Below are 16,240 nucleotides of genomic sequence, written 5' to 3'. Positions count from 1 at the left end.
ATTTGGATGTTAATCTGTGGTGGCAGTACCATTTCTTCACTATTGACTTCGTCCCTATAATCAAGCATAATAGTGCTAGGTCAGTGGTTGCCCAATGATTCTCCTGCTTTTTTCTTTTCGTATGAAAATTCCTTTGAACAATTTTTCATTATTATTAGATAGAACCTAAAGGTAGGGAATCCTTTACTTTTTTAAACTCTTAGGAGGACGCCTGGCTGACTCAGCGGTTGAGCGACGGCTTTCGGCTCAGGGCATTGGTCCTGGAGTTCCAGGATTGAGTCCCACCTCGGGCTCCCTGCGAGGAGTCTGCTTCTCCCTCTGCCTGTGTCTCTGCCTTCTCTCTGTGTGTCTCATGAATGAATAAAATAATAAAATCTTTGTCACTTGTGTTCAGAAATTTCATATGATGTGCATTAGTGTGGATCTGTTTTCATCCATTGTGCTTAATAGACCCTCAGTGATCCTTTATTTCTTCCTCTTCATTTTCTGTTCTCTTCTTCCGGAACTCAGAGTTTCAACTCTGAGACTCCTCGACAGATTCTAATATTCTTTCTCATTTCCTGTTTTTCTCTTTGCTTAACTCTTTGGATAATTTTTTCAACTTGATATTTCAGTTTTTCTTTGATCCTCTCATTCGTTATTTTAATTTCTAGGGGCTCTTATTTCATCTTTTTAACTTTTTTTTTAGAGCATGCTTGCACATGGGGTGGAGGGAGGGGCAGAGGGAGAGAAGAGAAGGAATCCATGCAGGAATCAATCTCACCACCTGAGATTGTGACCTGAGCTGAAATCAAGAGTTCAGCACTCAACTGATTGAGCTACCCAGGCACCCCTCATCTTTTTAAATGAGCGCATGTTCTTGTTTTTTCCTCTGAGGTTATTGAGGGCAACTTTTGTTTTTATTTTTGAGGTTTTCATCTTGCTGCATAGCCTTTTCCCTCTACTTCTCTTTTTGCTTCTTTCTTTTTGTTAATTTTTTAAAAAAGATTTTATTTATTAATGAGAGAGAGAGAGAGGGGCAGAGAGAGGCAGAGAGAGGCAGAGACACATGCAGGGAGCCTGACATGGGACTCAGTCCAGGGTCTCCAGGATCACACCCTGGGCTGAAGGCGACACTAAACCGCTGAGCCACCAGGGCTGCCCTTGCTTCTTTCTTTAATGGTGAAGCTTTTCTCAGATGTTTGATGATCTGTGGCTATCTGCTTATTTTTTAAAATGAGGCACCAAAATCTTAATGGCAGTTACGTGATCACAAGTGGCACTTGCTGGACGCCTGGGTGGCTCAGCTGTTGGGCGCCTGCCTTCTGCTTGGGTCGTGATCCCGGGATCCGGGATTGGGTCCCATATCGGGCTCCCAGCGGGGACCCTGCTTCTCCCTCTGCCGGTGTCTCTGCCTCTCTCTCTCTCTCTCTCTCTCTGTCTCTCTCATGAACAACAACAACAAAAAAAACAAGTGGCACTTGCTAACTTGTAGGCCTTGTTTTAGGAGTTTTACTGGGTTACCTTGTGATGTCATTAACTGTAGGTCTTTTCTCTTTGGCTAATCAGATTCCCAAAAGAAGAATCTCTTCTATTACCTGCAGAGTATAAGCACATATTACTGTGAACCAAAGGAGAGAAGAGTATTGGGGGTTTTAATGATTTAGAGAGACTTTAATATCGTCCACTCTGTTTTCAGTGTCGTGGTTCTCACTTACCCTGTTTTACCTCTTGAGAAAATTTCCAGTGTTCTACCTAGAGAGATGGTCATCCAGTAGTGCAAAGTGAGGCAGTGTGGGAAATTGGGAAGGTTAGTGACTCATTAAATTTTGTGCCATCTTGTTTTCATTTTTGCCTTCACCAAAAGTACCTGGTGGTTCATTTCTTGAGTTTTTGGAGTTCTTTACTGAAAAATTAGTTTTCAGTTTTCAGATGCTAAATCAGTTGCCATGTGTTCTGTATTGCACATTCTAAAAGTTTTGTTGCCATAGCTTTACCTTCTGTTCTTTTTGTTCTTGTGAGTTTACACCCTTAAAAAATATCTTTTACTATCATTTAGTGGAGTTTCAGTAAGGAATGGGCAAACATCTGTCTTCAGTCCTCTTTCTGGAAATTCTTTCAATTTGTTTTTGTTTTGATTGGGGTAAGATTTACATAACATGCAATTAATCATTTTAAAGTATACAATTAACTATTTAAAAATATATAATTCAGTGGTATTTAGTGTATTTATAATGTTGTGCAACCACCAACTCACTTTAATTTCAAAACTTTTTCATCACCCCTTAAAAACACCTCATACTCAATTAAGAAGTCACTCCCTATTTCCTTCTCTCTGCATCCTCTGATCATCTCTAGTCTGCTTTCTGTCTCTGTTATTTGCCTTTTCCAGATATATCATATAAAAGGCATCATATAATGTGTGATTTAAAAAAATTTTTTTTATTTATTTATGATAGTCACACAGAGAGAGAGAGCGAGGCAGAGACGTAGGCAGAGGGAGAAGCAGGCTCCATGCACCGGGAGCCTGACGTGGGATTCGATCCCAGGTCTCCAGGATCGTGCCCTGGGCCAAAGGCAGGCGCTAAACCACTGAGCCACCCAGGGATCCCTGATTTTTTTTTTATTATTATTTTTTTTTTTTGGTCTTCTTTCCCTTACCGTAATGTTTTCTAGGTTAATCCAGATTTCAGCATCTTTGAATACTTCGCTTCTTTTTATGGCTTCCATTGTTTCTATGCACCATAATTTCTTCTCCATTCATCTACTGATGGACATTTGGATTGTTTCTACCTTTTGGCTATTAATGAATAATGTTGCTGTAAACATTTGTGTGCAAGCTTCTATGAAGACAGTATATTTGCATTCTCTTGTGTATGTATATATATATCTAGAGGTGGGTTTGCTGGGTCTTAGCTAATTCTGTGTTTAACTTTTTGAGACACTGTCAAATTGTTTTTCCACAATGACTACACCATTTTACATTGCCATCACTAATATATGAGAATTCCCATTTCTCCACATCCTCATCAGTACTTGATTTTGTTGTTGTTGTTTGTTTGTTTTAAAGCCATCCTGGGATGCCTGGGTGGTTTAGCCAATTATACACCCAACTCATTGATTTTGGCTTATTAGGTCATGATCTCAGGGTTGTGAGATACAGCCGCATATCAGGCAATGCACTTATTAGAGATTCTCTCCCTTTGCCTACCCCCCACCCCAGCACATAAATAAATAAAATCTTGGGGGGAAAATGAAAGCCATTTTAGTGGGTATGAAGTGGTATCTCACTGTGGTTCTGATTTACATTTCTTTAATGACCAATATTGAACGTCTTCTTTTTCTCTTTTTTAGTTTTCTTTATTTTATTTTTTTTTTTTAAGATGTATTTATCCATTCAGAGAGAGCGAAGAGAGAGGCAGAGACACAGGCAGAGGGAGAAGCAGGCTCCATGCAGGAAGCCCGATGTGAGACTCGATCCCGGGTCTCCAGGAACACACCCCGGGCTGCAGGCGGCGCTAAACCGCTGCGCCACCGGGACTGCCCAGTTTTCTTTATATTTTATTTAAAAATTTATTTTTAGGGGCACGTGGATGGCTCAGTCTGTTAAATGTCTGCCTTCAGCTCAAGTCATGATCCCAGGATCAAGCCCTATATTGGGCCTGCCCCGTGGGGAATCTGCTTCTCCCTCTCCCTCTGTTACTCCCCCTGCTTGTGCTCTCTCTGCCATAAGAGAGAATAAAATCTTTAAAAATAAATGAAATAAATAAAATCTTAAAATTTTTAAATAAAATTTTATATCTATCTATCTATCTATCTATCTATCTATCTATCTATCTATTTTTAAAGTAGGCTCTATGCCCAGTGTGTGTCCTGACACGGCCTGAACCCATGACCCTGAGATCAAGGCCTAAGCCAAGATCAACAGTCAGTTGCTTAACCAACTGAGCTACCTAAGTGCTCCTTAAAAATCTTTTCTTGTGCTTGTTGGCAATTAGGATATCTAATTTGAAGAAATGTCCATCAGATCTTTTTCCCATTTTAAAAATTGGGTTGTGTTTTTGTTTTTGAACTCTAAGGATCCTTTATATATCTAGACACTCAAACTTTTATCAGATACATTATTTGCAAATATTTTTTTCCATTCTCTGGGTTGTCTTTTTTTCCTCTCTCAATTTTTAGATTGCTTTCTTTTTTTTCTTAAGATTTTATTTGTTTATTTTTAAAAAGATTTTATTTTTTTATTCATGAGAGACAGAGAGAGAGAGGCAGAGGAGACACAGGCGGAGGGAGAAGCAGGCTCCATGCAGAGAACCTGACGTGGGACTCAATCCAGGATCATGTCCTAGGCTGAAGGCGGCGATGAGCCACCCGGGCTACCGAAGATTTTATTTATTTATTCATGAGAGACACAGAAAGTGGGGGCGGGGGCAGAGACACAGGCACAGGGAGAAGCAGACTCTGCCTGGAGCCCGATGAGGGACTAGATCCCAGAACCCCAGGATCATGACCTGAGCCAAAGGCAGATGCTCAAACACTGAGCCACCCAGGTGTCCCTGATTGTTTTCTTTTTTAATATATGGGGGAAATTAACTTTCTGAAGGGAAAATGTCATTATTACAGGTAATCAGAGGGTCTTGTTGAGTGGCATTTTTCAAGAACTATTTTTGAATATTTAAAAATTTTTATTATTGAAGTATAGTTGACATACAATTTTATATTTATTTCAGGTGTACAACATAGTGATTCCACACTTCTTTGCATTACCTAATGTTCACCACTTAAGTGTAGTCATCATCTGTCACTAAACAGCATTATTATAGTATTATTCACTGTTTCCTGTGTTGTACTTTTCATCCCTGTGACCTATTTATTTTATTACTGGAAGTTTGTGCCTCTTAAACCCCTGCATCTATTTTGCCTATCCTCCCACTCTCTCCCTTCTGGCAATCACAAGTTTGTTTTCTGTATTCATGAGTCTGTTTCTTTTTTGTTGTTGTTGTTTTGCTTTCTAGATTTCACATATGACTGAAATCATAGTATTTGTCTTTCTCTTTTTTCACTGAGCATAATACTCTCTAGGTCCATGCATGTTGATGCAAGTGGCAAGATTCCTTCCTTCCTTCCTTCCTTCCTTCCTTCCTTCCTTCCTTCCTTCCTTCCTTCCTTCCTTCCTTCCTCCCTCCCTCCCTCCCTCCCTCCCTCCCTCCCTCTCTCTCTCTTTCTCTTTCTTTCTTTCTTTCTTTCTTTCTTTCTTTCTTTCTTTCTTTCTTTCTTTCTTTCTTCCTTCCTTCTTCCTTCCTTCCTTCCTTCCTTCCTTCCTTCCTTCCTTCCTTCCTTCCTTCCTTCCTTCCTTCCTTTTTCTTTCTTTTTTAAGATTTTATTCATATGAGAGAGAGAGAGAGAGAGAGAGGCAGAGACATAGGCAGAGGGAAAAGCAGGCTCCATGCAGGGAGCCCGATGTGGAACTTGATTCCAGGACTCTGGGATCACGCCCTGGGCCGAAGGCAGGTGCCAAACTGTGAGCCACCCAGGGATCCCCGATACCATTCTTTTTTATGGCTGAGTAAGAAATGTCCTTATTTTCTTTATAGTATCTTTTGATGCACAAAATTTAATTTTTATGAAGTCTGTTTCATCCAGTTTTTCTTCTTTTGTTCCTGCTTTAAATATCAAATCTAAGAATCTTATTGCCAAATCCAAGGTCATGAAGGTATACACCTGTGTTCTTCTAATAGTTTTATGGTGTTAGCTCTTATATTAAGGTCATTGATCTAGTTTGAGTTAATTTGTGTATGTAGTGTGAGGTGGGGTTCAACTTCATTCTTTATCTTTTTTTAAAAGATTTTACTTATTTGATAGAAGGAGAGCACAAGCATAGGGAGCAGTAGGCAGAGGGAGAGGGAGAAGCAGGCTTCTCACTGAGTGGGGAGCCCAATATGTGGGACTTGATCCCAGGACTTAAGCTGAAGGCAAGATGCTTAACCAGCTGAGCCACCCAGGTGCCCCTCAGCTTCATTCTTTTGTATGTGGTTATCCTATTCTCCCAGCACCATTTGTTGAAGGAACTGCTATTTTCCTATTTAATCATTTTATCATCTTTTTAAAAAATTAATTTTTTTGAATTATTATAATTTAATAATTATTTTTGGAGTCACTAATGTTGCATTAGTCTATATGTTTATCCTTACACCAATATCACACTGTTTTGGGAGTCTTCTTGCTTTTTCATTTTTATTGTTGTTCTGGCTGTTCTAGACCCCTTTCAGTTCCATATAAATTTGATGATTGGTCTCATTTCTGCAGAAAAAATCATTGAAATTTTGGTACAGATTGCATTGGCTAGATTGTTTTGTGGAATATTTCAGTGTTAACTGTATTAAATCCTCCAATCCATGAACGAGGGAATTCTTATCACTTACTTAGTTCTTTAATTTCTTTCAGCAATATTTTGTAGTTTTTAGGATGTAAGTCTTCTACCTCTTTGGTTAAATTTATTTCTAAGTATTCTTTTGGAGGCTATTGTAAATAGAATTATTTTCTTAATTTTTGTATTGTTCCTTTTGGTGTATAGAAGCACAACTGAATTTTATGTGTTGAAGTTCTACCTTCCACCTTTCCTTAATTTGTTTATTAGTTCTAATTGTGTTTTGTGCATTCTGTGGCATTTTCTATATATAGAATCATGCCATCTGCAAAGAGATAGTTTTACTTCTTCATTTCCAATTTGGATGCCTTTTATTTCTTTTTATTGCCTAATTGCTCTGGCTAGGACTTCCAGTACAATGTTGAATAGCTGTGGTGAAAGTGGCATCTTTGTCTTGTTTTTGATCTCAGGGAGAAAGCTTTCAATTTTTCACCAGTAAGTATGATGTTAGTTACTATGTTTTTATAAATCCCTTGATCGTTTTAAGGAAGTTCCCTTCTATTCCTGGTTTGCTGATTTTTTTTTTTTCTATCATGAGAGTATTGAATTCTGTCAAATGTTTTTCTCTGTCAATTCAGATCCTCCATTCTAGTACTATGGTAATTAATTTTCATATGTTGAATCACCCTTGCATTCCTGCCCTAAATTCCATTTGTTTATTTTTTTTAATATGCTGTTAAATTTGGTTTGCTAGTATTTTGTTGAGAATTTTTATGTCTGTAATCCTAAGGGATATAGTCTGTAGTATTCTTGTATCTTTGTCTTGCTTTGGCATCAGGGTAATACAGGCCTCTTGGAATGTTCTCTAAATGGTAGAATTTACCAGTGAAGCCATTTCGTTTTAGACTTTTTTAGTTGAGAGACTTTCTGGGTTCTGGTTGGATCTCTTTATTTGATACTGATCTGTTGAGATTTTCTCACTTCTTCTGAGTCATTTTTGGTAATTGGTGTGTTTGTAAGAATTTGCTTATTTCTTATCGATTGTCTAATTTGGTGGATTACAGTTGTTCACAGCATTATTATCATTGTATTCTCATACATATTTTTAGCAACACCAGTTATAATACATCCTAAGAGTCCATTTAGATTGTACTCAAGTAGGGACAACTGCGTGGCTCAGTGGTTGAGCGTCTGCCTTTGGCTCAGGATGTGAACCTGGAGTCGCAGGATCGAGACCCACATTGGACTCCTGCATGGAGCCTGCTTCTCCTGCCTGTGTCTCTGCCTCTCTCTGTCTCTCATGAATAAATAAATAAAATCTTAAAAAAAAAAAAAAAAGCTTGTACTCGACTATTGTATTCTCAACTTTTTCAAAAATATTCTTACCTGACATTGTTCCATGCAGACTATTCATAGAGGCTAATTCTTAGTCACTTTAAATTTCCCATTGAGGGACACCTGGGTGGCCCAGTGGTTGAGCATCTGCCTTTGGCTCTGGTTGTGATCCTGGGGTCCTGGGATCAAGTTCCGCAATCAGGCTCCCCATGGGGAGCCTGCTTCTCCCTCTGCCTATGTCTATGCTTCTCTGTGTGTGTGTGTCTCATAAATAAATAAATAAAATATTTAAAAATAAATTTCACATTGACTCTTTAAATAAATAGTAATTGAACATAATCTGTAACATCTTGTTACACATCAGGAGCCAAGGAAAACCACTTGAAACTGTTTGCCAAAAAAAAAAAAAAAAAGAAACTGTTTGCCTTGTTTTGTAATTGCCTATTGATGTTGTTAACAGTGTCCTCAATTTTTCCTCAATTTTTCAATCAACCATGCTTGCTGAAAAGCTAATACAGTTTATTTTTCTCTGAGCAAGTTTCTTCCCTTGCTGCAATCAAACAATTTAAATAAATCACCATTAGAAGATAGTTTTCTGTGCTTGGCTAACAAATGAGCCACTCAAAAACTTTCTTTGGTTGCAGCCTCATTTTTTATTCTTTTTTTTTTTTTTTTGCGAAGAAATCTTGCTATAAGGTATTGTTTTTTTCTAATTTTTCCTTTGTTTTCTTGTGAGTTGGGCTATTGTGACGAATTTACTGCGGAATTGCTGATGTATAGGGTATTCTTATAGCACAGCCATAATGTCATTGCATGGTAAACATGATACTTTGCCATGTAATTTGATAACAAAATTATCAGTGTGCCTTGGAAGTGTGACTTAGATTTGAAATCCACTTTTCTCTGGCCTGTTTTGACAGGTATGTACTTGTAAGCTTAAAACAATGTTGCAATATGTCAATATGCACTGCATGGGGAATGCTGTCCAGTAGTGCAACTTGTTAGGTAGCAGTGGAAGCACTTATCTCTCAAAGCTGCTCAGCTCTACCCTTGTATGAGAATAATCATAGACCATACATAAATGAATGAGCATGGATCTGTTCCAATAAAACTTTATCTGTGGACACCAGAATTTGAATTTCACATCATTTTGTGTCATGTAACAGTATTACCTGATTCTTTTTTTTCCAACCATTTGAATGATTGGAATTCTTAGCTTGTAGGCTATACAGAAACAAGTGGAGGCCAGGTTTGGCTCATGAGCTATATTTTGCCAACCTTTGTTCTACAGTTACAGATTACTGTATACCTGTGTGGAACCTCTTAGTGGCTGAATGAACACAGAGCAAATAAGTCTTGATCAAGTTTCTGAAGCACCATGAATTTGAGAATTGTAGAGTTGGAAATACCGACCTAGAATTATTTATCATAGAGAGGTTATAGTAGCCATTCACATCATTTCCAGAGCTTGGACTTTGGTGACACTTGGGAAGAAGATGTAGCAGCATTCTCCCAAATTTTGTATTCAGATCTCTGCAGTGCTTTAAGACATTTGACACAACCTTAACAAATACATTACTATAGACTTACTAAGCATTAGGGACTTACGATACTAGATATGTAGTAGTCAAAGTTATTCTCAAATATAATCGAGATCATGTCACTCTCCTTTTATTTATTTTTAAAGATTTTATTTATTTATTCATGAGACACACAGAGGCAGAGACATAGGCAGAGGGAGAAGCAGGCTCCATACAGGAAGCCTGTTACGGGACTTGATCCCAGGACTCCGGGACCATTTCCTGAGCCAAAGGCAGATGCTCAACCGCTGAGCCACCCAGGCGGTCCCTATCACTCTCCCTTTAAAACTCGTATAGTTTCCATTTTCCTTAGAATAAAAGTCACGCTTCTTACCATTATCCTTTTAGTTTTTGCTTTTCAGTTCTCCTGTTGTATTGTTGGCTTTAGCCATACATTAGGCTTTTCACTTCCTCAACGAAGCAAAGGTCTTATCTGACTCAGTGTTTAGTTGTATCATCCCCTTGTGTTGGAGCTGTCATCTTCTCTACCTGTGCCTGCCCATACTCACCCCCTTTTCATTGCTTGCTGGTTCTTATTCATCTTTCAGGTTTTAGCTTATATGCCACCTTCTCAAAAAGGCTATCCCTGTACTCTGTAAAGTAGGTTTCTTCTTTAGTCTCTGAAATTTCTACCACTTAGTAGTAGTTACAGTGTTTAATTTGTATTTTTGTCAATCTCCCCTGAGACTGTACATTTCATGAGGTCAGGGCCCATGCATGTATATTTACTTATTTGCTATTTATATACCTAGCATCTGGAACAGTTGTAGAAAATAGCAATGAAATTATAAATGCTGAATAAATGAGCTCTTGGTTTCTGGGATGCTACGTTCTTTTTTTTTTTTTTTTTTCCCCTCATTTCAATGACTGACCCTTCTTCCATTTTCTGTCTCCCCGATCCCTAAACTTTGAAATCTCCTATGCCTCGTTTGCCTGCTTTCTTCTCCATCTGCACTCCCTAATCCTCTGTTCTGGTCTTTTTTTTTTTTTTTTTTTTTTTAAGATTTTATTTATTTATTTGACAGCACAAGCAGAGTGAACTGGAGAAGGAGAAACAGACTCCCCGCTGACCAGGGAGCCCGATGTGGGGCTTGATCCTAGGACCCTGGGATCACGACCCTCACGACCTGAGCAGAAGGCAGACACCCAACCAACTAAGCCACCCAGGTGCCCCTGTTCTGGTCTTAATATCCTTAAGTATTATCTGTACATTAATGACTCCCAAATCTATGTGGTAAACCTGAGACTTTATAGAGCTATCTACTTGGTATCTCCACTTGAAAAGCTTACTGGCATCTCACATTCTATATGGATTTTTGATTTCCTATCTCCCAAATTTCTCTTTCTTCTTCATTTCAGTAATTAGAAATATTGTTCTTACAGTAGTCCAGGCCCCAAACCTTGGTATCATCCTGGACTCACCTCTGTTTCTTAAATCCAGTCCAAGTTCTGTGAGCTTTACCTTATCAAAAAAAAAAAAAAAAAACAAAGCAAAAAAACCCACCTCATTTCTTACTGCTTTTTCTACTTCTGTAACCTATCACGACCCAGGTCCTATACCTAGATTATTACAATAGTCTCTCTCTTTTCTTAAGATTTTATTTATTTGAGAGAGTGAGCAAGAGAGAGCAGGAGCAGGCACAGAGGGAGAGGGAGAAGCTGACTGCCCGCTGAGCAGAGAGCTCCACACGGGGCCTACCCCAGGACCCTGGGATCATGACCTGAGCTAAAGGCAGATGTTTAACCAACTGAGCCACCCAGGTACCCCTTACAATACTTTTTAAAATATATATCAGGTTATAATGTGTCAGATTATGACACTTCTTTGCTTAGAACCTTCCAGTGATTCTCATCTCATAATAAAAATCAGTTGTTCAATGGTCTATGAGGCCTTAGTTTTACTAGCCAGTGTCCCTCCACCCCCAGTCCTTGCTCCACACCCTCACTCAGTTCTTTTCCCATTGGCCTTCTTTCTTTTTCTCATAAAATCTAGAAATTCTCTGTCTTCAGGACTTTGCACTCACTATTTCCTCCACCTGCAGTGTTTTCCCCAAAGATTTCTATATCGCTCAGTTTCTCATATGCTTTTGGTAGCTCCTCATGTATTGGAGAAAATCCTTCCTTGACCCCCTTATCTAGTTTAACTTTGCTTCTCCCCTCACATCTCTTCTTCTTACCCTATTTTATTTTTCTTTATGGCAGATATTACTGCCAATTACATGTTATTGGTATTAATCTTAAAAACAAAACTGCCAGTTATTTTACCAGCAAAAATGTTTATTTGGAATAGGGAATTGTGATTTGAGACAAGCAAGCTATGGCAAAACAATAGGCAAATCCGAGAACAAAGGAGAGGAAAGCTCTTTTATGTAGGAAAGTGAGGGAGTTGGGTTGTTTTAATCAGAAAGCCCATTGGCGAGGCACCTGAGTGGCTCAGTGGTTGAGTGTCTGCCTTTTGCTTAGGGCATGATTCTGGAGTCCTGGGATCGATTCCCACATCACGTTCCCCATAGGGAGCCTGCTTCTCCCTCTGCCTAGGTCTCTGCCTCTCTCTCTGTGTCTTTCATGAATAAGTAAATAAAACCTTAAAAAAAAAGCCCATTGGCATTAATTGGAGCTCAAAGTGTGATGACTTTTCATTGGCTAAGTTGTGACAGTCTCTCAGTGGCTGGCTGTTGCCTGGGGGAGGAGAAAAACTTCTTCCTCCTCCTTGGGATGGTAAACTGCTGTTCCCCTGCTGGTTTCATTTCTTCCTGTTTGTTCAGCAATTGAGGAAGACTTGGAGGATGTGAGAGCTCCCCCTGCTGGCCTCCAGACTCCATTTAAAATGAAATTTCCTTTTATTAATTTTCACAGTAGAATGGAAGCTATATGAGGATGGGGATTTTGTTTTGTCTATTCTTGTGTTTTCAGTGTCTAGAACATGTCTGTTACATAGCAGCTACTCAAAAAATATTTTTAAACAAATTATCACAATGCTTCTGGTTTAGGACAGAATACATATTTGTGGTTGAAAAGTGAACACCATGGGGATCCCTGGGTGGTTCAGCGGTTTAGCACCTGCCTTTGGCCCAGGGCGCGATCCTGGAGTCCCGGGATTGAGTCCTATGTCGGGCTCCCGGCATGGAGCCTGCTTCTCCCACCTCCTGTGTCTCTGCCTCTCTCTCTCTCTCTCTCTCTCTCTCTCTCATAAATAAATAAATAAATCTTTAAAAAAAAGAAAAGTGAACACCACAAAGTGCTAACTTTTGCCACCCCAAAAGTGGCAAAATGGGAAAAACAGAAAGAAATGGATTTATCAGTGACTTTGTTGAACTGATGAAATAACCAGTTCTGGAACTGTCCTACTTTTAGACCTCTTGTCATGTTAGAAAATATCCTCCCTTCTTCAGCTACTTTCAGTTGGATTTTCTTTTTTTTGCAGCCTAGAAACATTGTATACCTTACAGAACCATTTTACTCCTAAATTATATTAAAATTGAAAATAATATCCTTGTTGGAGAAACTAAAGTAAAACTGATACTCATGCCCTTCCCATGTTGCATATTAAAACAAGTCTTTTGAAACAAATGTCTCTACATAGTAGAAGTGTTAAAAATGGATGCCCTATGATCTAGTAACTCCACCTTTAGGAATTTATTCTTGGAGAGGGATTCAAAAGAAGAGAAAAAGACGTATGTATAGAGATGTTCAGTGCTACATTATTTATAAAAACAACAAGTATGAGATGGTTGGGTGGCTCAGCAGTTGAGCATCGTCTGCCTTTGGCCCAGGGCATGATCCCGGGATCTGGGATTGAGTCCCACATCAGGCTCCTCGCAGGGAGCCTGCTTCTCCCTTGGCCTGTGTCTCTGCCTCTCTCTTTCTCTGTGTCTTTCATGAATAAATAAAACCTTTAAAAAAAAAAAGTAGGAAATAGCTATGATCACTGACCCTTGATGTTTTACGTGGCCTTGAAAATTGCTTAGGAACTTTTTTTAAGCCTCAATAAAATACAAAAAAACATACATACAATAAACAAACAAACCTAGGCCATTAGAAGTCAGTATAGTGGTTACTCTTGGTGGAGAGGTAATGACTTGAAAGCAAGCCAAAGGCGGGCTTTTGGCATTTGTTTTTCTTAAAGGATGCTTTTACAGGGGTGCCTGGGTAGCTCAGTTGGTTAAGCGTCTGCCTTTGTCTCAGGGTATGCTCTTAGGATCCTGGGATTGAGCCCTGTTTTGGACTCCCTGCTGAGCAGGGAGTTGCTTCTCACTCTCCCTTTGCCCCTCTACCCATTCTCTCTCTCTCTGTCTCTCAAATAAATAAACAAAATCTTTTTTTTTTTTTTAAGGATACCATTACAGAATATGTCTATTTGTGACAGTTTATCAAGCTGTATATAATGTCTGCTTTTGGGATCCCTGGGTGGCTCAGCGGTTGAGGGTCTGCCTTCAGCCCAGGGTGTAATCCTGGAGTCCTGGGATTGAGTCCCACATCAGGCTCCCTGCATGGAGCCTGCTTCTCTCTCTGCCTGTCTCTGCCCCCCTCTCTCTGTGTCTCTCATGAATAAATAAATAAAATCTTAAAAAAAATTTTTAAAATAATGTCTGCACTTTTATGATGTATCTTGTACTTCAATAAAAGGTTAGGAAAAAACCTCCAAAATATTATGTTCCACAGCTATTTGAAAAATATACTACTGTAGACCAAGATATATGTGAAAATGTTAAACATTAGTTAAGTGTTAGGTGATAACATTTGTTTATGATTTTCGTAGATAAGAAACAAATGTTTTTAACTTTTAAAAAAATTTGTGATAAAATATAGGTAATATTGTTTTCTTTTTATATTTTCATAACTACTTTATTGGGACATAATTCATATGCCATACAATTCACCCATTTAAAGCATACCATTCATTGGTTTTTAGTATATTTACAGAGTAGAGTAACCATCACTACAGTCAATATTAGAACATTTTCATCACTCCAGAAAGAAACCCAATACCCATTAGAAGTGACTCACCATTTTCCCCAAACCTCTTCTTTTTGTTTTTCTATTAATTTTTATTTGAGTATAGTTGACACACAATGTTAAATTAATTTCAGGTGTATAACATAGTGATTCAGTATCTCTGTACGTTATGCTGTGCTTACCACAAGTTCGTTATTTTTCTTAAGATTTTATTTATATGAGAGAGAGAGAGAGAGAATGCGAGAGCATGAGCAAGGGTGATGGGCTGAGCAGAGAGCCTGATGTGGGGCTTGATCTCAGGACCATGAGATTGTGACCTGAGCCGAAGGATGAAACTTAACTGACTGAGCCACACACCCCCCCCCCCCCACAAGGTGTTTATTTTTAAAAGCTTTTTTCTCCAGCTTCTGTCACTGTTAAGTACAGCTATTCTTCTTTGGATCTCTGACCTTCCTACTTGATTCAGTAAGTGACGTGAGGGGTGTACTTTTTATTTTATTTTATTTTATTTTATTTTATTTTATTTTATTTTTTTATTTTTTTAAGATTTTATTTATTTATTCATGAGAGACACAGATTGAGCGAGAGAGAGAGACAGAGACAGAGACAGAGACATAAGCAGAAGGAGAAGCAGGCTCCACACAGGGAGCCCAATGCGGGACTCAATCCTGGGACTCCAGGATCACACCCTGGGCCGAAGGCAGATGCTAAATTAAACCACCGAGCCACCCAGGCGTCCCAGGGGTGTACTTTTTAAAAAGCTGTTTCAGTTTATAAATACTTAAGAGTAAAAAAAAAAAAAAAAAAAAGTATAATATAACATATCCACCTTAAAATTTTTAAATGGAAAGACCGGGTAATTAACATGTGATGAGTTCTTGCTGAATATTAGTCATAATATTAGGTTGCTTACTTTAGAATGGTCCTGTGTGTTTCAGTTGATACTCTGGTCACCTTCTAACAGTTTTATAGAAAAAAAAACTGCCTCAGAAAACAGGTTCAAGCCGGTTAAATAACTTGTCTGCACCGCTACGCAGAGCCAGGGTTTAAACATGGGGGGAGGAGGTTGTTTTAATACATGTAAAAACTTTACTGAATGTGTTCACTAACCACAGAGCATCTTTGAAGTTTCAAAATCTAGGACTTAAGGAGATAGTGAAATTATGGATGCTGGTTAATAGCAGCAGCACTAGGAGTCTGAAGATATGTTATTTTCCAAGATTACTAATGTAATGAAATAATGTGATCTCCTTGAGTACTTTTGAGAAGAGGCTAAAGGTTTGTGCTTTTCTCTGTTCTACCTATGAACAGTTTTGTCTTTGGTTTCCCAATGATGATCTCTTTGAAGAAAGTGAAGGTGTTAACCAGCACCTTGTGCTAATGCTTTGAACTACTTTTTCTGTGCAAAGGGTAATAATCACTCCATTCTAAAAGTGAAGTTGCAAAATACCCTTATTGCTGCAGTTGCGCTCAAGTCATTTGGCAGGACAAACAAGTGTTAGATATTCCATCCAGCAAGGGTTGCATTTTAAAAGCTCTGCCCCTAAAAGGTTTACCTTAACAGTCAATCATAGGTTAAAAGCTCTAATCAGTTTTTTTTTTCTGGTTGAGGTAAAGGATCCAGTGGGGTCATGTGGCTCTTGTAACCTGGACTGCTGTGTCCAAAGATACGAATTCTTGATAGTATGATGTTGAGGGAAGAAGCAGCTACTGTTAATCATACAAATTTCTTGGAGTACCTGGGTGGCTCAGTTGGTTGAGCATCTGACTTTGACTTAGGTTTTGATCTTAGGGTCCTGGGATCAAGCCCTGCAGGTTCTGTGCTCGGTGGGGGCTTAAGATTCTCCCTCTCCTTCTCTCCCTCACCCCCTTCCCTGCCGCCATCCCCAGTCATGTGCACACAAGCTCTCTCTCTCTCCCTAAAAAAAATCCTTTAATGAAAAGATCTGGTACTGCTACACAGAAACTGAGGCCTTGGAGAGGCTAAATAATATGGCTAAGAGCTCACAGTTAATGGCAGAGG

At 38.9% G+C, this 16,240-nt stretch overlaps 1 protein-coding gene across 6 annotated transcripts in view; it reads left to right on the top strand.

The window, feature by feature from the left end:
• NFATC3 (nuclear factor of activated T cells 3) overlaps positions 1 to 16,240 on the top strand; it is a 139,304-nt gene that overhangs the window by 32,600 nt on the left and 90,464 nt on the right. The gene's annotated exons all lie outside the window — the stretch shown is intronic.

This window comes from Canis lupus, chromosome 5 (genome assembly GCF_011100685.1).
Source record: "Canis lupus familiaris isolate Mischka breed German Shepherd chromosome 5, alternate assembly UU_Cfam_GSD_1.0, whole genome shotgun sequence".
Lineage (NCBI taxonomy): Eukaryota > Metazoa > Chordata > Mammalia > Carnivora > Canidae > Canis > Canis lupus.
The sequence above is the reverse complement of the archived record's forward strand: the minus strand, read 5'-3'. Positions and strand labels throughout refer to the sequence as shown.